The following is a 23,143-nucleotide window of genomic DNA, read 5'->3' as shown; positions in this document are numbered from 1 at the left end:
TTTCTGTTCCTCCTAAATGTACATATTTTATAGGTGTTTTAGCTTTTATACCTTGTATTTCTTTATTTATTATTCGTTTACTTAGTATAGGTATATATGCTTTTCCGCTTGTATATTTACAATCTATAATATGTTCTTTCTGATTAACTACATAATATTCTTCCTTTTGTCTTTTAAACCAATTTCTCAAAATAGGTATTTCAAGTACTTTTTCAAAACTTAAGTCTAATTCTTTTCCTTTTATTTGTTCAAAAATTGTATTATCAAATATAATTTTTTGGTCTGATAATTCTTCATTTTGATAATCTTCTTTAGATGTTATTTTTATCTCATCTTCAGACATTATATTTCTACATCTGTTTCATTATTATCTAGATTAATATTTTCTTCTTCATTTTCGGTTTCTATATCTGATACTTCATATATACTATCGTTTTCACTTAATTCATAGTCTATGTATTCTATTTGCATATATTTATCATTATCTATAATTACTTCTGCAATTTGCTTCCTTTTTGGATCTTTGGGTAGTTTTGTCACGACCCAAATCCGGGCCGCGACTGGCACCCACACTTACCCTCCTATGTGAGCGAACCAACCAATCTAAACCTTAACATTTCAAGGTAATATCAACATAAAGTTATGCGGAAGACTTAAACTCATTAATAAAATCAATTCCTTAACTTCTAAAATTCAACATCTATTATTCCCCAAAATCTGGAAGTCATCATCACAAGAACATCTACTTTAAACTACTAATTCTAAGAGTTTCTAAGAAGGTAAAAATACATAAGAAGCTAGTCCATGCCGGATGTTCAAGGCACCAAGACATAAAGGAAAAGATCTAGTCCAAGCTAGAAGCGTTAGCTCACCCTGAAGATCCGGTGTGACGAAGACTGGCTTGAGCTACTGTTGAGTCGAAGATGACAGCACGTTTGCTGCACTCCACAAATAACAAGAAGAAAAACATAAAAGTAGGGGTCAGTACAAAACACGGGTACTGAGTAGATATCATCGGCCAACTCAAAATAGGGAACAGTATATATCAAATATTATCGTAAATTAACTATAAAACTCAACATGTAGCAATAACAAGTACTATAATCATCAATAAGTACCATCAAGTTCATCCATGAGGGCTCAAGCCTCAACACCATACTCATTTGGGAATTAATTTTATTAAGTTGAGTATATTATCATCTTTCAAGATTCATTATCTTTCTTCCTCTTGTGTCGGTACGTGACACTCCGATCCCCTACTGCTATGTGTCAGTACGTGACACTCTGATCCCCTAATTCTACGTGTCGGTTCGTGACACCCGATCCCCTATATGTGTCGATACGTGACACTCTGATCCCCTATATGTGTCGGTACGTGACACTCAGATCCCCTATATGTGTCGGTACATGACACTCCGATCCCCTATATGTGTCGGTACGTGACACTCTGATCCCCTAATTTATGTGTCGGAACGTGACACTCCGATCCACTAATACTATGTGTCGGAACTTGACACTCCGATCCACTAATACTATGTGTCGGAACGTGACACTTCGATCCACTAATACTATGTGTCGGAACGTGACACTCCGATCAACTAATACTATGTGTCGGAACGTGACACTACGATCCACTAATATCATTCTGTAAATCATCAAGCCTTCTCTATACCAAGGCATCATCAATCCCATTACTTTAATTCATCAAGCCTTCTTTTATACCAAGGCATCATCATTAATAATGTATATTAAAGTTTCTTTTCAAGAATTGGGATACAATATTTTCATAATGCTTATCTTATCACAATCACATAATAATATTCATGCAAACATACCATTAAGCATATAGTAGGGTTTACAATACTACCAATACATATCATTCACTATTAAGAGTTTACTTATGAAAGCATGAAAACCATAACCTACCTCCACCGAAGAATTGAAATCAAGCAAGTTAATCCTCAAAGCTTGGTGTTTTCCTCATCTTCTCGATCGTTTCTCTCTCTCCCTTCTTGTTCTTTCTATTTTCTTATTCAAACCCTCTTTCTTTTACCCTAGTTAGTATATAATTAAGAATAAAAGATGGAAATAATACCCCACTAATTAACTTAGGGTTACCTCTTTTAACCCCCAAGAATTTGAGTTATTAATATAAACCCACGAACTTTATAATTAAGGCAAGAATAGTCAAAAACGTCCCTTAAAACTTAACCAGAAATCCGACTCCAACTGGGATTATGCAAACTGTGACGGGCCGTCGCGCCTGCGATGGTCCGTCCTGCAGGTCGTCGCAAAGTTCAGAGACCCAATATTTCCACCAAGGGCCTGTGACGGTCCGTCACACCTGTGACGGTCCGTCCTGCCATTTCGTTACGAAGTTCAGAGAGTCGATTTTCAGTACCCAATTTCAGATTTTCTAAGTGTTTTGAAACGAGACCCTGCGACGGTCCGTCGTGCCCATGATGGTCCGTCGTGGGGTCCGTCGCTTCTGCCAGTTTTTCCAGAATTGAAGTTTGTTGCTCAAAACGACTAAACAGGTCGTTACAAGTGTATAGTCTCTAGCTAAATGTCCTATCTTTCCGCAATTAAAACAAGTACATTGGGATATTTTTCTTTTTGGTCTTTATGGTCTTTTTATTTTATAGTTTTTTATACAATACCTTCGCCTTGGTTTCTTATATTTATACTTGGTTTTAGTTTTTCTATAATTTTTATACCTTTTGGGATTTTGCTTTTTATTTGTACATCAAAACTGTGATGCTATTTTATTTTTACAACAGGCTAAATTCTTGTTTAATACTTTTTCCATTTTTAATTTTTCTTTTTGGTTTTCACATAGTTGTATGAACCATTGGTGTAAAAATTTTATTCTAGTGTAACGACCCGTTTAGTCGTTTTGAGCAGCAGACTTTATTTCTGGAAAAACTGGCAGAAGCGACGGACCCCACGACGGACCATCATGGGCACGACGGACCGTCGCAGGGTCTCGTTTCAAAACACTTAGAAAATCTGAAATTGGGTACTAAAAATCGACTCTCTGAACTTTGTGACGGAATGGCAGGACGGACCGTCACAGGTGTGACGGACCGTCACAGACCCTTGGTGGAAATTTGGGTCTCTGAACTCTGCGACGACCGGCAGGACGGACCGTCGCAGGCACGACGGCCCGTCACAGGTTGCGCAAATCCCAGGCAGAATCGGATTTCCTTACACGTTTTAAGGGACGTTTTTGACTATTCTTGCCTTAATTATAAAGTTCGTGGGTTTATATTAATAACTCAAATTCTTGAGGGGTTAAAAGAGGTAACTCTAAGTTAATAAGTGGGGTATTATTGCCATCTTTTATTCTTAATTATATACTAATTAGGGTAAAAGAAAGAGGGTTGGAATAAAGAAAATAGAAAGAACAAGAGAGAGAGGGAGAATCGAACGAGAAGGGAGAAACAAATCTTGGAGAAAAAAATTGCTTGCTTGATCACTAATCTTCGGTGGAGGTAGGTTATGGTTTTCATGCTTCATAAGTAAACTCTTAATAGTGAATGATATGTATTGGTAGTATTGTAAACCCTACTATATGCTTAATGGTATGTTTGCATGAATATGATTATGTGATTGTGATAAGATAAGCATGATGAAAATATTGAATCCCAAATCTTGAAAAGGAAACTTTAATATACATTATAAATGATGATGCCTTGGTATAGAAGAAGGCTTGATAAATTAAAGTAATGGGATTGATGATGCCTTGGAATAGAGAAGGCTTGATGATTTACAAAATGATATTAGTGGATCGGAGTGTCACGTTCCGACACATAGAATTAGGGGATCGGAGTGTCACGTTCCGACACATGTAGGGGATCGGAGTGTCACGTACCGACACATGTAGGGGATCGGAGTGTCACGTTCCGACATATGTAGGGGATCGGAGTGTCACGTTCCGACACATAGAATTAGGGGATCGGAGTGTCACGTTCCGACACATAGAATTAGGGGATCGGAGTGTCACGTACCGACACATAGTAGTAAGGGATCGGAGTGTCACGTACCGACACAAGAGAATTAAATATAATTAATCTTGAAAGATGTTAATATACTCAATCTAATGAACATAATTCCCAAATGAGTATGGTGTTGAGGCTTGAGCCCTCATGGATGAACTTGATGGTACTTATTGATGATTATAATACTTGTTGTGGCTACATGTTGAGTTTTATAGTTGATTTACGATAATATTGATATATACTGTCCCCTATTTTGAGTTGGCCGATGATATCTACTCAGTACCCGTGTTTTGTACTGACCCCTACTTTTATGTTTTCTTCTTGTTTATTTGTTGAGTGCAGCAAAAGTACCATCGTCTTCAACTCAACAGTAATTCAAGCCAGTCTTACTACATCGGAAATTCAGGGTGAGCTAATGCTTCTAGCTTGGACTGGATCTTCTTCTTCAAGTCTTGATGCCTTGAACTTCCGGCATGGACTAGCTTCTTATGTATTTTTAGCTTTTAGAATACTCTTAGTTTAGTCATTTGATTGTAGATGTTCTTGTGATGATGACTTCCAGATTTTGGGGATGATAATAATAGCTTTGAATTGTTTTTATTAATGAGTTTAAGTCTTCCGCATTACTTTCTGTTGATATATGTTGAAATGTTAAGGTTTAGATTGGTTGGTTTGCTCACATAGGAGGGTAAGTGTGGGTGCCAGTCGCAACCCGATTTGGGTCGTGACAAACTTGGTATCAGAGCATTAGGTTCGTTGGTCTCATCACACAAGAACAGGTCTAGTAGAGTCTTAAGGAACGGTAGGGGGACGCCTTTACTTTTCCTTGAGAGGCTATAAGACTTTAGGAAAAATTTCACTCTTTCATTCTTTCTTTCGTGCTACTACTTGAGTCCAATTGGTATCTAGGCGATACGAATTGGTATCTGACCATCTTCACTCTCTCTCGCAGATGGTTAGAACTAAAGCAACGACTACGCCAACACCAACACCAGCACCGGCGGGACAGGGTGCGTCTGATCCCGCCACTGGGGCTGTAGCTCGAGGAAGAGCAGCGGCATGAGGCCGTGGTAGAGGTCGTGGGAGGACGTCCTCTAGGGGAAGAGGACGAGCACCTAGCCCATCTGATACTAGGGCAGTGACTCCTCCACCGACTGAGGAGGTAATAAGAGAAGGGGAGGATGGGGAAACTGAACAAGTGCAAAATGAGGAAATGCCACCCCAACCTACCCCAGAGATGATCAATCAGGTTCTGGCTTATCTTAGCGGGTTGTCTGATCAGGGCCAGACACCCCAGTGTTCTCTGCACTAGCACCTCAGGCTCCGGAGGTACAACGTGCGGCTACTATGGCTCCCCGCATGGATGTTCCATTGGAAATAGGCACGTTTCCACGTCTGACTACTGGGCCTATAATGACAAATGATCAGCATGAACTTTTTAGTAAGTTCTTGAAATTGAAACCTCCAGTCTTCAAGGGTGCTGAATCGGAGGATGCTTATGATTTTCTGGTTGACTGTCACGACCTACTACACAAGATGGGTATAGTAGAACGGTTTGGTGTGGAGTTTGTGACTTATCAGTTTCAAGGGAACGCCAAAATGTGGTGGCGGTCACATGTCGAGTGTCAACCAATAGAGGCACCACCTATGACTTGGGCCTCATTCTCTAGTTTGTTTATGGAGAAGTATATCCCCCGGACTTTGAGGGATCGGAAAAGGAATGAGTTCTTGAGCCTAGAGCAAGGTAGGATGTCGGTTAATGCTTATGAGGCTAAGTTTCGTGCACTATCCAGATATGCCACTCAACTCTGTTTCAGTCCTCAAGAGCGGATTCGCCGGTTTGTGAAGGGGTTGAGGTCAGAATTGCGGATTTCGGCCTTACAGATAGCGGCAACGGCAAAATCCTTCCACGAGGTGGTAGACTTTGTGATAGAATTGGAAGGAGTGAAGCCAGACGACTTCACCACAACATCGACATCAAAAAGGCTTCGAAAGGGAGGTGAGTTTAATGGTTCTTACACTAGAGGACAGGGTTCGGGAAGTTACTCAGTCCGACCAATTCAGTCTTCACTATAGACTGTAGTTGGGGGACCACCTCAGACCGGTCAACACTTCTCCGAGGGGCATATGATCGACTCAAAAGAATGTTATGGATGTGGGGAGATTGGACATATTAGGAGAAATTGTCCCAGACCAAGTTACAGACCCCCAATAGCTAGAGGTAGAGGTGGTCATGGTAGAGGCCATTTTTCTGGAGGGCGTGGTGGTCGAGGTAATAGTGTCACCAAAACGGCAGAGGTAATGGGCAAACTGGGGCCACTACATCCCAACATGGTAGGGGCAACGGACAGACGAACGATAGGGCCCATTGTTACGCTTTCCCTGGGCGGTCTGAAGCGGAGGCATCTGATGCTGTCATCACAGGTAATCTTCTGGTTTGTGATTGCATGGCTTCTGTATTGTTTGATCCTGGATCCACGTTTTCTTATGTATCTTCCTCATTTTCTAATGGTCTAAAATTACATTGTGAATTACTTGATATGCCTATTCGTGTCTCTACTCCGGTGGGTGAGTCTGTGGTAGTTGAAAAGGTATATAGGTCTTGTTTGGTAAACTTTGTGGGGAGCAACACTTATGTAGATTTGGTTATCTTAGAAATGGATGATTTTGACGTGATTCTGGGTATGACTTGGCTTTCTTCGCAATTTGCAATCTTGGATTGTAATGCTAAAACGGTGACGTTAGCCAAGCCTGGGACAGACCCGTTAGTGTGGGAGGGTGACTACACTTCCAATCCGGTCTGCATCGTCTCCTTTCTTAGTGCTAAGAAAATGATTAGTAAAGGGTGTTTAGCTTTCTTGGCACATCTCAAGGATGACACTACCCAAGTACCTTCGATTGAGTCGGTTTCAGTAGTTCGTGAGTTTCTTGATGTGTTCCCTGCAGATCTTCGTGGTATGCCACCGGATAGGGATATTGACTTCTGTATTGATCTTGAACCCGGTACTCGCCCCATTTCTATACCCCCTTATAGAATGGCTCCCGCAGAGTTAAGAGAGTTAAAAGCACAAATTCAAGAGTTATTGAACAAAGGCTTCATTAGACAAAGTGCATATCCTTGGGTTGCTCCGGTTTTGTTTGTAAAGAAGAAGGATGGGAGTTTTCGAATGTGTATAGACTACAGACAACTAAACAAGGTAACCATAAAGAACAAGTATCCTCTTCCCCGCATTGATGATTTGTTCGATCAGTTACAAGGTGCTTGTGTCTTCTCTAAGATTGACTTGAGATCCGGTTATCATCAATTGAAAATACGGGCAACGGATGTGCCAAAGACTGCTTTTCGAACGAGGTATGGGCATTACAATTTGTAGTGATGTCCTTTGGTCTTACGAATGCCCCTGCTGCGTTCATGAGCTTGATGAACGGGATTTTTAAGCCATATTTGGACCTCTTCGTGATCGTAATTATTGATGATATATTGGTATACTCAAAGAGCAAGAAGGAACATGAAGAGCATTTGAGAATGGTATTGGAAATGTTGAGGGAGAAAAAGCTTTATGCCAAGTTCTCTAAGTGTGAGTTTTGGCTAGATGCGGTGTCCTTCTTGGGGTACGTGGTTTCTAAGGATGGAGTGATGGTGGATCCTTCTAAGATTGAGACAGTGAAGAATTGGGTAAGACCCACTAATGTGTCAGAAATAAGGAGCTTTGTTGGGTTAGCTAGCTACTACCGCCGATTTGTCAAGAGATTCTCTTCTATTGCTTCCCAATTGACGAACTTGACTAAGCAGAATGTCCCATTTGTATGGTCGGATGAATGTAAGGAAAGCTTTCAGAAGCTCAAGACTTTGTTGACTACCGCACCTATCCATACCTTGCCAGTAGAGGGTAAGAACTTCATTGTTTATTGTGATGCATCCTATTCTGGTTTGGGTGCAGTACTAATGCAAGAGAAGAGTGTGATTGCTTATGCTTCAAGACAATTAAAAGTGCATGAACGTAACTATCCCACTCATGATTTGGAATTGGCCGCGATAGTGTTTGCATTAAAACAATGGAGACACTATTTATATGGGGTTAAGTGTGAGATCTATACGGATCATCGTAGCCTTCAGTATGTCTTTACTCAGATAGATTTGAACTTAAGACAGAGGAGATGGATGGAGTTACTAAAGGACTACGATATCACTATCTTGTATCATCCGGGGAAGGCGAATGTTGTAGCGGATTCTTTAAGTAGAAAGGCGGGAAGCATGGGAAGTCTAGCTCACTTGCAAGCTTCTAGACGCCCACTGGCTAGAGAGGTTCAAACTCTAGCTAATGACTTGATGAGATTAGAAGTAAATGAGAGGGGAGGATTGTTGGCTTCTGTGGAGGCAAGATCTTTCTTTCTTGACAAGATTAAGGGAAGACAGTCTGATGATGAGAAACTGCGCAGAATTCAAGATAAAGTATTGCGAGGAGAGGCTAAGGAAGCACAAATCGATGAGGAAGGTGTTTTGAGAATCAAGGGAAGGGTATGTGTACCCCGCGTCGATGATTTGATCAACACTATTCTGACAGAGGCTCATAGTTCAAGGTATTCTATACATCCGGGTGCAACCAAGATGTATCGTGACCTAAAGCAACACTTTTGGTGGAGTAGAATGAAGCGTGACATTGTGGATTTTATCGCCAAATGTCCAAACTGTCAACAAGTAAAGTATGAACACCAAAGGCCTAGAGGAACACTTCAGAGAATGCCCATTCCGGAATGGAAGTGGGAAAGAATTGCAATGGATTTTGTGGTTGGTCTTCCGAAGACAATGGGTAAGTATGACTCCATTTGGGTGATTGTTGATAGGTTAACTAAATCTGCTCATTTCATTCCGGTCAAGGTGACTTACAATGCAGAAAAGTTAGCCAAACTTTACATCTCGAAAGTGGTGCGATTTCATGGGGTTCCACTATCCATCATATCAGATAGAGGTACGCAGTTTACTTCTAAGTTTTGGAAAACATTGCATGCAGAATTGGGTACTAGGTTGGACCTTAGTACTGCGTTCCATCCCCAGACCGATGGTCAGTCTGAGCGAACGATTCAAGTGTTGGAGGATATGCTTCGTGCGTGTGTGATAGAGTTTGGTGGTCATTGGGATAGCTTCTTACCCTTAGCGGAGTTTTCATACAATAATAGCTATCACTCAAGCATTGATATGGCCCCATTTGAAGCATTGTATGGTAGGAGATGTAGGTCTCCCATTGGTTGGTTTGATGCGTTCGAGGTCAGACCTTGGGGTACTGATCTCTTGAGGGATTCGATGGAAAAAGTGAGGTCTATTCAAGAAAAGCTTCTAGCGGCGCAAAGTAGACAAAAAGAATATGCAGATCGAAAGGTTAGAGACTTAGAGTTCATGGAGGGTGAACAAGTCTTGTTGAAAGTTTCACCCATGAAAGGGGTGATGCGGATTGGTAAAAGGGGTAAACTAAGTCCAAGGTACATTGGACCATTTGAAGTACTTAAGAGAGTAGGGGAGGTGGCTTATGAGTTATCCTTGCCTCCAGGGCTGTCCGGAGTACACCTGGTATTCCATGTGTCGATGTTGAAAAGATACCATGGGGATGGGAACTACATTATCCGTTGGGATTAAGTTTTGCTTGATGAGAACTTGTCTTATAAGGAGGAGCCTGTTGCTATTTTAGATAGAGAAGTTCGAAAGTTGAGGTCAAGAGAGATTGCATCCATCAAGGTGCAATGGAAGAATCGACCCGTTGAAGAAGCCACTTGGGAGAAGGAGGCGGATATGCGAGAAAAATACCCACATCTGTTTACAGATTCAGGTACTCTTTTTCGCCCTTGTTTTCCTTCTTTTGATCGTTCGGGGACGAACGATGGGTAAATTGGTATCTAATGTAACGACCCGTTTAGTCGTTTTGAGCAGCAGACTTTATTTCTGGAAAAACTGGCAGAAGCGACGGACCCCACGACGGACCATCATGGGCACGACGGACCGTCGCAGGGTCTCGTTTCAAAACACTTAGAAAATCTGAAATTGGGTACTAAAAATCGACTCTCTGAACTTTGTGATGGAATGGCAGGACGGACCGTCACAGGTGTGACGGACCGTCACAGACCCTTGGTGGAAATTTGGGTCTCTGAACTTTGCGACGACCTGCAGGACGGACCATCGCAGGCACGACGGCCCGTCACAGGTTGCGCAAATCCCAGGCAGAATCGGATTTCCTTACACGTTTTAAGGGACGTTTTTGACTATTCTTGCCTTAATTATAAAGTTCGTGGGTTTATATTAATAACTCAAATTCTTGAGGGGTTAAAAGAGGTAACCCTAAGTTAATTAGTGGGGTATTATTGTCATCTTTTATTCTTAATTATATACTAATTAGGGTAAAAGAAAGAGGGTTGGAATAAAGAAAATAGAAAGAACAAGAGAGAGAGGGAGAATCGAACGAGAAGGGAGAAACAAAGCTTGGAGAAAAAATTTGCTTGCTTGATCACTAATCTTCGGTGGAGGTAGGTTATGGTTTTCATGCTTCATAAGTAAACTCTTAATAGTGAATGATACGTATTGGTAGTATTGTAAACCCTACTATATGCTTAATGGTATGTTTGCATGAATATGATTATGTGATTGTGATAAGATAAGCATGATGAAAATATTGAATCCCAAATCTTGAAAAGGAAACTTTAATATACATTATTAATGATGATGCCTTGGTATAGAAGAAGGCTTGATGAATTAAAGTAATGGGATTGATGATGCCTTGGAATAGAGAAGGCTTGATGATTTACAGAATGATATTAGTGGATCAGAGTGTCACGTTCCGACACATAGAATTAGGGGATCGGAGTGTCACGTTCTGACACATAGAATTAGGGGATCGGAGTGTCACGTTCCGACACATGTAGGGGATCAGAGTGTCACATACCGACACATTTAGGGGATCGGAGTGTCACGTTCCGACACATGTAGGGGATCGGAGTGTCACGTTCCGACACATAGAATTAGGGGATCGGAGTGTCACGTTCCGACACATAGAATTAGGGGATCGGAGTGTCACGTACCGACACATAGTAGTAAGGGATCGGAGTGTCACGTACCGACACAAGAGAATTAAAGATAATTAATCTTGAAAGATGTTAATATACTCAATCTAATGAAAATAATTCCCAAATGAGTATGGTGTTGAGGCTTGAGCCCTCATGGATGAACTTGATGGTACTTATTGATGATTATAATACTTGTTGTGGCTACATGTTGAGTTTTATAGTTGATTTACGATAATATTGATATATACTGTCCCCTATTTTGAGTTGGCCGATGATATCTACTCAGTACCCGTGTTTTGTACTGACCCCTACTTTTATGTTTTCTTCTTATTTATTTGTGGAGTGCAGCAAACGTGCCATCGTCTTCAACTCAAAAGTAATTCAAGCCAGTCTTACTACATCGGAAATTCAGGGTGAGCTAATGCTTCTAGCTTGGACTGGATCTTCTTCTTCAAGTCTTGATGCCTTGAACTTCCGGCATGGACTAGCTTCTTATGTATTTTTAGCTTTTAGAATACTCTCAGTTTAGTCATGTGATTGTAGATGTTCTTGTGATGATGACTTCCAGATTTTGGGGATGATAATAATAGCTTTGAATTGTTTTTATTAATGAGTTTAAGTCTTCCGCATTACTTTCTGTTGATATACGTTGAAATGTTAAGGTTTAGATTGGTTGGTTCGCTCACATAGGAGGGTAAGTGTGGGTGCCAGTCGCAACCCAATTTGGGTCGTGACATCTAGCTCCTAAAGTATCTACTAATCCTTCATTATTCCAATCTGTAATTATTTTTGTGCTAAATGGTTCTGGTAATTTTGTAAAATATTGTTGTCTTATTTCTTTTGCTTCATCTAAATTGTATTTTTCTTTGTAATAGTATTCGTTAAATGCACAAGTGTATTCTTCTAGATAACACATTTTACATATAGCTAATTTTGTCATAAGTTGTCTATTTATTATTTTTTTCTCTATTTTGTTCTCTTATATCTGCTGTCATACCTCCAAATTCACTTCTTATTGCTGATTCATATTTATCTAGTATATCTAAATTTGTTGATGTTGGAGATCCATCCATTTTCTTGTCACTTCTAAGTACTTCTAAACTTTCTAAGGGTAATTTTCTATCCATAATCTTGTTGTTCCTACAAATGTTCTTTCTATATACCTTGGTGTTTCTGTCGTTTTTATTTTATTATCTATTAGTTGCTTAGATATATTTCCTATCCATAGTAATATTTCTTTATTTGTATCTGTAACACAGTCTAGATCTAAGAAATTATAATGTTCGTTTATTGGTCTTGGTGTCCAATTTTTATTTAATCTACTATTCCATATTGCGTTAGTTCTATCTGATTGCTGATAACTTTCTGTATAATAAGTTGGTGGTGTCCATCTAGGACTAATTCTAGGACTATTTCTGGGACTATTGTCTGGAGTTTTAACTCTTGACATACTAGGTCGATTCATATCTCCTGTGTTTTTTTCTAATTTTTTCGGTTTATTTACCTGTTCTAGAAATTCTGTGTATGTCTGACTTATATCACTTATTTCTAATTTTTGGTCATTTATTGTATCCGATTCATTTTCGTCTATTTCATTTATTTCAAGGTCTTCAATTAGTTTTTGTTCCATCTCTTTTATTTCATTAGTTAATTCTAGCTCTTTTTCTCTTTCTATTTGTTTCTCTTTTTGTTTAGTTTCATATAATAATTTTAACCTAGCTAATTCTTTTTCTAATTCACTTATTCTTGTATTTTTTATTTCTTCTAAATGTTGTACTTCTTGTTGTGCTTGTATTTTTTTTTTCAATTTCTTTTGATTTGTCTATTTCATCATTTTATTTTGTTACTCTTATCATAGTTGTTAGACTATCTTCTAATTTTGCTGTTTCTTTTTCTAACATTAAATATAAATATTTCCTATTTTTTTTATATCTCCTTCCTAGATTTGAAAATATTATTTTTATTATCATTCCGTCGTGATTTTCGTATGTCTTTTCATCTACTGCAAATTTTTCTTTATTCATTATTATTTATGTATTGTGTCATGTTGTAATTTATATCAAGGTGATCTATTTGTATTTCTAACATAAATATAGCTTTTCTTTGTGCTAATATCGAATTTTTACATACTCTTGCTAATATGTTTTCAATTAATCATACTTTCCTATGTTGTAGATCTTGTCTTTTTTCATCTATTTTTTCTATCAATTGTTTCCTATATGTTTCTTTGTTCATACTGTTTTTTCAAATAACAAACATATTTGTATTCTGTTTTTGAAATTATATTTATCAAATAATTTTCTCATCGTCACTTCTTTTAATAAATTGTGATAGTTTATATTCTATGTATAAGGGTTTTAATTTTTTCCATATCTTTCTTACCTTTTTATCTATCTTGGTTTTCGTTATTTTAGTTTCTTTACTTGTTGTATTATTCATTTATATTTTTCTATACAAAATTTTAAAAAGTTTACTTAATTTGTTTGGGTCTTTAGTAAATTTTATCTTATAATTATTATTACTTCGTTTCTGCCAAACTTCAAACTTTTTTGGTTCAATCATTGATCTCTGAATATCTCTAGATCATCATATAAATCATATACGTCAAAATAAAATTCATCATAAAAATTATTTTGTATATCTAATTTAGTCCAACCTTGGGTTGTTACATCTATTACTTCATACGTTACCAACATATCATAAATTTCTCTTTTTATATCTGTATTAAGATCTTTTAATATATAGAGTATTAATATTTTGTAATTAACATCATCATTCAATAAATAGGAGTTCATTTTATTCATTTTTTTTCTAAAAATTTTATTCCTTCCAACCTCTTAATAGATTATACTTATTTATTATGTAATAAAAATGGTTTAATAATCAGCTCGTCTAGTAACTACTACAGTTTTGTTCTTTGATCAGTTACCCTAACAGCGCCTCAACTTTGTTTACTCTCCTAAACGGCCTTCTTGCCTATTGGTTTCAACCTTAGGATGGCATAGTCTGGGCATACTTATTCGCATAATATTTGTGTAGCAAACTTTCTAAATATGGTTATTATAACATTATTAAAACATGATAAACAATTATAATCAACAAGAGATTATCAGGAATAAATTGATTTAGCTACTCATGAACTTAAATGTGTATACCTGTTTCTGTAGATTTGTTGCTTCTGATTTGTTTTCCATAGTTCTAGTTTTGATTATCTGGCTCTGATACCAATGTGGGGTGGAAGCGGAATTAAGAGTGAGAGAGAAATGTATATTAAAGGGATGATTTTATTATGAGGGAGAACCCTCTATTTATACAATCAAATTTATATGTATGGCCAATATAAATGGCCGACACTTACTTTTACACATGGCCTAATTATGTTTGGCCGACGCATAACGACAAAAACTTTACATGACAGTGGCCTTTACTTTATTTATGCCGACATGACTTTTTACATATGGCCTTTTTTTATATGGCCGACGCAAAACAACAAAATACAATAATACTATTACAATAATATTATTATTACATTAATATCTTATTTTTGTAAATAAGTAATTTATCTTATTCTAGTTGTACCTCAGGGATTATGTCATCACCTTGGTTACACTTAGAACATATATGGTCTGGATATTTATGACCAACAAACTTACAATATCTTGTCATTAGTTCTTCAGAGATGAATCCTTGTTTTATTGCTCTAGTTGTTGGAGTAGCATCTGGTTTTAATAAGGACAAAATCCATTTCTGGACTTCCTCCATATCTGCTTGCCTTATCTCTCGCGAAGTGGCATATATCATTAAATGGTCTCTTGTATAATAGCTCCATATGGAATTTCCTTGTAAATAGTTATTAGCTAACTCCTGTAGTATAGTTGATAACCCAATTATTCTTCTGTTTGCATAAAAATTAGGTATCTCAACTTTTGGTATCTCTGGCTGTTGCCCTATATCTTCTGGTATTATCATCTCTCGTGTTAATCCAATTTTCACTATTTGGATCATTGGTTTTATCTCGTCATATAGTATCTCAGATGGCGCTGTGTAGAATCTTATAAAAAATAAGTTTCCATTTGTTATTTTTTTTTATATAAAAAATGATTTGTGGTCCTCCGGGATTCCACTTATCCCTTCTCCTGTATATGTATAAACTGTATTTAATAGTCCATAATTATAACAAGTCTTAACTAGATTTGGATTCGTTTTTGGTTGTGCAATTAGCTTGTTATAACCTTGTAATTTTTGGGTTAAATAGTCCTGAGTTTTTTCTGTTGTTGTGGTAGATTTGGGTTTGAGATTTAAAAAATTTTGTATTTTGTATAGGTTTTCAATGTAAGCTTGGGATATATGGTTATATGTTTTCTTTTCCTTATGCAGGCTGGCTGCATATGTAGATGTTTGTGGTGTTGGGGTATCTACTATTTGTACCTTTGGGATAAATGGTTTTGTAAATAAGCTGTTTAGATTTGTATTTTTTGATGTACTTTCCATAGCTCCTGCAACATTTGCAATGTTATGGGTTTTAGGGAGTTTCCCAACGTCTCCTTTTAGCTCTGGCTGTTTTCCGTCTGCCGAACGACGTAGCTCCGCATGTTTATAGTCATGCGGCTGACTTGTAGCTTTAGATTTTTCTGCATTTTCTTCTAGCTTTTGAACTCTCAAACCTATACTATCCACTTTTGTACAAAGTGTAGTTATGGCGGATTGGAAATGGAGCTAGCACTGATTTCTGGTTCCACCCCTGGCTCGGGTTTTGAGTATGTTTTCCATAAGATTATCTTGTTTTGGCTGTGTAACTTTGTCTTGATAGATAGTCTGCAATCATTTTTTGTCAGTTTTAATTACCTCAATTGTAAATGTAAAATTCAATATATTCAGTACTAATCTCCTTATTTCTTTTGTTGTAACTGAATCCTCTACCTTTTTTGTTATCCACCATTTTACCTATGACGTTTTCGTGATAAACAAATCAAATCTGAACAGATCAATGAGTATCAAAATATAGAGCTATAGGGAAGGGAATGACTATGATTTTAGGAAAACTTTAGGTCAGTGTTTGATTGGCATAGACCTCCCTTGTTAACCTTGCATGCTACTTGCGACATCATCATGTTCTACTTGATGTTTTTTCTTTCAACAATATGATTGATCTCCCAACTATTGGATACTCTAGTGAAATTGTTGTGTTGTGGGATGATACCAAACTAAAGCTAGATGAAATTGTCACAACTGTATAAAAAATGCGTGATATAGTCAAGGTAAGCTCTAGGAATATCTCAGGATTATTTAGTCATATATATGCTAGTACTTATAAAAATTTGCACAAATTTTCATTGAAAAATATAAAAATTATTAAGGATAACTATTGTAGTAAATGGTTAATAGGTGAAGATTTTAAAGAACTACTTCATAATTCGAGAAGAGCGGGAAAATCCTCTTAATTTTCACACACATCTGACTTCTAAAATGTTATTGATTATTACAAATTTATTGATATGAGCTTTAAGGGATGATAATTTATGTGGCTAAATAAAAAAGTTAAAATATAGAAAGAAAAAGAATTATGATTCATGTTTTAGTTCAAATCTTCCCATGAGCCATGTTGTGGTTTCATATATATAAAAAAATTTACTCATACCCAAAACTAATCAGAAACATTGTCACAAAGACAATTTAAAATTGTAAAAGAATACTCACTGATTCAGAACAATAGAACATTGAACTAAACAACATTTGATAAGGTAACCATGTATTCCACACATATATAATTTTTTTTCTAAAAACCTTAAATCAGTAAAAAAAAAAAAATAAGTTTAATTGTGGGGGAAGAATAAAGATTTGGGGTCTGTCTATAAGGGAAGGAGACAAATCTAATTGCCACAAAAACCTTTTTTTTAATCAATATACAGAATTTTAAATTAATTTTCTTATTAATTGCACTTGCCAACATCCACAAAAGTCTTTCTCAATAATTTGACTAGATTTTTAAATGAGTTCTACTAATAAATGCAATTATGTATTTTTAAATGTTGTTATTAAGGTACTTATTACATAGCTTAGTCATTACACATTATATTACTTGCACATGTTTATTAATTTAGTTACAATATAATTATAAGTTTATCGTTTGGTTGCACAAAAAGTCTCTTATATAGGTAATTGGACTAGATTATTAAATGGGTTCTCCTAATAAATGCAATTATGTATTTTTAAATGTAGCTATTAAGGTAGTTAATACATAGCTTATCCATTAGGCAATATAATACATACATTAAAATTTAAATTATTAATTGATAAAGATGAACCTTTATAAATGATATTAAATTAGGTATTTTAGAGGCATATTATTTCTAAGCATATATTAAGTAATAATCAAATGTATGTAACTAGCATTGTAAAATGTAATTGATGTGCGTGTCTATATATATATATATATATATCAAGAATATTTCAATTTAATAGAAAACATTTGGTAAGAATATCATTGACTAAATATTTGAAAAACATGAGTATCTACATGGCTCATAATTTTTTTATTATAATTGTGTTGTTAGGGCTAACTTACCTTCAATCGTTGTCAAAATTTGAACAGGTGGAGTATTTTTTTTCTTCAGTTGGAATTTACACTCGAGATCTTTCGATTTTCAATTTACCCCATTGATCACCAAATTACCCTAAGGTCAAATATGAACATTCTCTTCTTGATTTATTTGAGTAGGTCTTTTGATAACCTTTGGGAGGTGAGTGTCATATTCTATGAATGTTATTATGCTAAATGAGAATCATCTTATCCTAGGTAGTCTAAAAGATCTCTTAAGTGTGTGTGAAAGGGATTGTATGGGTGTTCGCTTCATAACTCACTCAAGTGAACCTTAGAATCATCTTTGATAGGGGAATCTCATGTTCATATGTTTGGTGTATTATAAGTGTGTATATCTCACTATAGGTGGTCTTAAGGATCATGTCTAGAGAGGGTGTATGACCGTCTTTATCTTACTTAAGAGAGTCTTAGGATAGCTTTTAGTGGGGGAGTTACATGCTAGAAAGTGTAAAAGGTGAAGTTGAGGAACTTCATTGTAACAGTGAAGGAGTTTAATGTAACATTGAATTAGCACAATGTAAGGTGTTCCTTTAAAATGTTAAATTTCTCAAATGTTATCTTATGTTTTTCTAAGGTGTAAAATGTTGTTCTTATGCTTATACTATGATATATCAACAAAAAAGATCATATTTCAATTAAATGTCCGTTTTCATTTTATTCATTATCCATCCATAGTACATGTGTTTGTACTAATTGCATGCTTTTATTTATCTCTAAAATGATTCATAGGTGAGGTGCTTTTGGGAGCTACGATTGGATTATAGGATCATTTCAAGCAAGTTGAAGTATGTGCTCATTTGACTAGAGGATATAGATGTCTTTTATTTCTCTTATTGAAGTATTGTAATAGACTTAATAGTACTATATTATTATTGTATGGATCGTGTCCCAAGTAATCTTGTGTTGAAGATTTGATGAAATGAGACTTAGTATTTCCTATGGATTTTATATGAAAGAGTTTTTGAAAGACTATTTGAATGCTTGTGAAAAGTTTTAATTCTCCACTATTGCATATGTATATATGCAATGAATGATATGAAAGGGCTTGTACAAGACCTCCGAGAGGTCAAGTACGCCATGCCAGGAGTCGAGATTGGCCCTATTTTCTAGGGTGTGGTCTCAGGTAGTGACACCACAGCGGTCACCATACTTCTACAGCGGGTCAGTGATCCCGCAATGGTGGCCCAAATCGTAATAGGATGCTTTAAAGGAATTCTAAGCCTCTTTTTTACAACATACCTCTAATTCACAACGCTTAGAAAATACCCGTTGCGCTAAGCTCAATTCCCGGAGATCTACTCACTAACACTTAATTCCATAAAATCATAAGGTTCATTAAGAAGTTGTCTAATACCTTATGTATCAAACAACAGAAACAATTCACTGGATTGCTACAAAAAAATTTCCTACACCTCAACTACTCTGAATCCATCCAAATTTGACTAGGTTGAGAAAAATGAATTACTACAAAAAAAATTTCCTGGCCCCAATTTTCCCTAATTGGATTTTTTATAATGATAGGAACCGATCGTTACAATCGATATCAATTTACCCGTCACTCGTCCCCGAGTGACAAAACTAAGAAAAAGTAGGAAAAGGAAAGAATGAAGAAGTACCCGATTAGAGGAATAATTAGCGATTCAATTATTATATATACCTCTCGGTTTCCCAAGTAACTTCTTCAATAGGACGATGCTTCCATTGAACTTTCATAGACTTAATATCCTTGGTCCTCAGCTTACACACATAACGATCAAGAACGACAATCAGTTCTTCCTCATATTGAAGGTCTTTGTCTAACATAATTGAGTCCCATCAAATGATATAATATTCGTCACTATGATACCTTTTAAACATAGAAACATGGAATATCGGATGAACACTGAATATATTAGGAGGTAGTGCCAGTCTATATGCCATCGGCCCTACACGTTGAAGGACCTCAAAGGGGACGATATATTTAGGACTTAGTTTACCTTTCTTACAAAATCTCATCACTCTTTTCATGGGTGATATCTTGAATAAAACATTCTTACCCACCTTAAATTTCATATATGTTCAGCATCCTTCAATAAATGAATCCCCAAAGGATTCACATCTCCAATCTCGAACCAACCTATGGGTGATCTACATCCTCTCCCGTATAATGCCTCAAATAGTGTCATATCAATGCTCGAGTGATAACTATTAGTGTAGAAGAACTCATATAAAGGTAAGAATTTATTCCAATGCCCTCCAAAATCAATTACACATGCTCTGAACATGTCTTCCGAAACATTCATAATTCTCTCAGAGAGTCCATCCTTTTATGGATGAAAGCTTGTAATAAAAGTGAGTATTATACCCAACTCATTATGCAATTTCCTCCAAAACATGGAAATGAATTAGGTACCGCGATCTAAGATGAAGACAGGGGAATTCCATGAAACCTCACTATCTCCTTCACTTAAATCTTAGCCAATTATCAACCATTACCCATATAAAATCAAACTTCCCCAAACTCTTAGGAAGACCAACCACGAAATGCATAGCCATTCTTTTCAAATTCCATTCCGAAATTGGTTATATACCGCCTTGCCTTTGATTTTCATACTTAACTTCTAGACAATTTTTACACTTAGCCACAAAATCCGCTATGTCTTCATGCACGACAACCAATAAAACTATTTATGATTTCTATACATCTTAGTCACACACGTATGAGTAGAATATCAGGAACTATGAGACTCTACCAAGAATATTTGAATCAATCCATCAACTTGAGGAACCCAAATCCTTCCTTTCACAATAATCGCACCATCCGCACAAAGAGTGGTCTCTTGTGCCTTACAATTCCCCATATTTTCTTCTAGTCATTTCAAATTATCATTCTCAAAATGTTTGTCGTGATCTCCTCAATAAATGTGACCTTAGTTTCAATGCTAGCTAATACCCTGCCTCATTCAAAGATGCCCAACTACATGAAGTTAGATTCTAAGGTCTGAAATCTTTGGCCAAAGGTCGCTTGCTCATATTCAAGTAAGCTAACATACCCATACTAACCTATTTTCTACTCAATACGTCTGCCACCATATTAGGCTTACCCGGATGGTACATGATGGTCACATCATTAGGACGAAAATATAATTCTGGAAAATGAACACCTTGAGTAACTTCATCCATCTTTGTTGTCTCAAATCTAAATCCTTTTGAGTGAATACATGTTCCAAACTATGATGATAAGTAAACACTTCACACTTAACGCAATAAAGATAATGACATCAAATCTTAAGAGCAAATAGTATCACTCGCAACTCCAAATCCCAGGTTAGGTAATTTCACTCATGTACCTTCTATTGGCGTGAGGCATAGACTATCTCATTCTTATCTTTCATTAACACAATGCCCAATCAAGAATGAGAAGCATCACAATAAACTATAAAATCGTTATGTTTCAATGGTAATGCGAGGATAGATGCGGTAGTTAAGAGAGTCTTGAGCTTTTGAAATCTCTCCTCACATTTTTCAGTCCATTCAAGTGGTATATCCTTTTTATTCAAATTAGTCAAGTAAATGGCAATAGATGCAAAAACATTCACAAATCGACAGTAGTATCTAGCGAGCCCCATAAAGATGCTAACTTCCATCACAGAGCTAGGCCGAACTCAATTTTTAAGTGCCTCAATCTTTTAACGATCTACCATTACCCCTTTTTTCAAGACAACATGCCCCAAAAATACATCAAAAGTCAACCAAAACTCATACATAGAAAATTTTGCAATCTTTGTTTTCCAAGAACACCCAAAACAATATGAAGATGGTCGACATACTATTCCCCACTCTTCGAATAAACCAAAATATAATCAATGAAAACTATCACAAACAAATCAGGAAATGACTTTAACACCCCATTCGTCAAACTCATAAAAGTTCTAGGCACATTAGTCAAACCAAACGACATAACAAAAAATTCATAGTGCCCCACAGTGAGTTCTAAATATTGTCTTTGGCACATCATATGGCGTAATTTTTAATTGATGATACCTAGAACTCAAGTCAATTTTTGAGAAGACAGATGCACCTTGCAATTGGTCGAAAATATCATCTATTCGAGGTATGGGATACTGGTTTCGTATAGTGTCCTTATTCAATTGCCAATAATCTATGCACATTCTCATACTAGCATCCATTTTATTAACGAACAACATTAGGGCACCCCATGGATAAGCTTAAGGTCGAATGAACCCCTTATCAAGAAGTTCTTTGGATCTATGCGTTAAGCTCTTTATATTCTGCCGGATCCATGTGATATAGAGGGATAGAAATGGTATGTGTACTAGGTTAAAAATCAATACAAAAATTTATGTATCTAATGGGCTGGAGGCATACCGGGTATATCATTTGGAAACACACCTCTAAATTTTGACGCCATAGGAATAGACTAAATAGGCAAGACTCTCCCTCGACATCCTAGATATGAGACAAATAATCTAAACAACCTTGCCATACAAGATTTCTAAATGGAGGATATGATCTTAACTTTCTTAGGCTTGTACACCCCTTCCACTCCAAATTTTCCCTTCCGGGAATTCTAAAGTTACCGACTTAGTATTACAATTTAATAATGCATAATAAGGGTAAACCAACTCATGCCTAAGATAATATCAAAATCATCCATATCTAAAATTACCAAATCAGCCCAAGTTTGAAAACCCAGAAACGAATAAGGACAAACACGATGGACATGTATGACTATCATTGAATCTATAATTGGGTGACTATCATTGAATCTATAATTTGGTACAAACATGGAGAGATGCATCAAGTATATTACTGATCATATCAAACTCGGAGGAAAATCGCAGAGATACATCAGAATAACTAGAACAGGGATCATACAAACCATCCGGTCACAAACAAGAATAGTACATGTGATCATCGCGTCAAAGTACTCCACCTCATTATTTCCTGGAAAGGCGTAACATTGAGCCATGTAATCTTGAATAGCCACCTCCCTTCCTGGTTGCACATTCCCTTTGCCTTCATTACGACTACCATTTTCTCTACCTCCACAACCTCTCAAACTACCTTCACAACCACCTTGCAGAAACCCTCGACCGTTATTACCATTCCCCGCGGGTACCACTACTTTAGACTGCTGTTGCACGGAATCTAAAACACGTGGATGGGGAAAATATCTCTTCATGTGTCCAAGTTCTCTACAATTATAACATATACAATCAGAGAAAGGCTTGATTCCTGCCGAAGGCGCGACCCCTCGGCATCCTTAAAATATAAGATAGAGCTTCCAAATAATTACCTATAGAGGTGGGCATAGCGGACTAAATTTGCTTGGCTGCAAGCGAAGGCCTTCTGTATCCCTTAGCATAAGTGATTTTTATTGTGACCAACAACACTAACTATGGTTCGAGTGTCTATGATTGTCGATAATAAAGTAACCCAACTTAGGGTTGGGTGTCCCAAGGGATCATTTTCGACAATATGTAGTCAA

At 36.7% G+C, this 23,143-nt stretch overlaps 1 pseudogene; it reads right to left on the bottom strand.

Annotated features, from left to right (window-relative positions):
* Positions 1 to 14,615: 14,615 nt before the first annotated feature.
* Positions 14,616 to 22,837, bottom strand: LOC138348870 (uncharacterized; annotated as a pseudogene).
* Positions 22,838 to 23,143: the final 306 nt, after the last annotated feature.

This window comes from Solanum lycopersicum, chromosome 5, assembly GCF_036512215.1.
Source record: "Solanum lycopersicum chromosome 5, SLM_r2.1".
Taxonomy (NCBI): Eukaryota; Viridiplantae; Streptophyta; class Magnoliopsida; order Solanales; family Solanaceae; genus Solanum; species Solanum lycopersicum.
The sequence above is the reverse complement of the archived record's forward strand: the minus strand, read 5'-3'. Positions and strand labels throughout refer to the sequence as shown.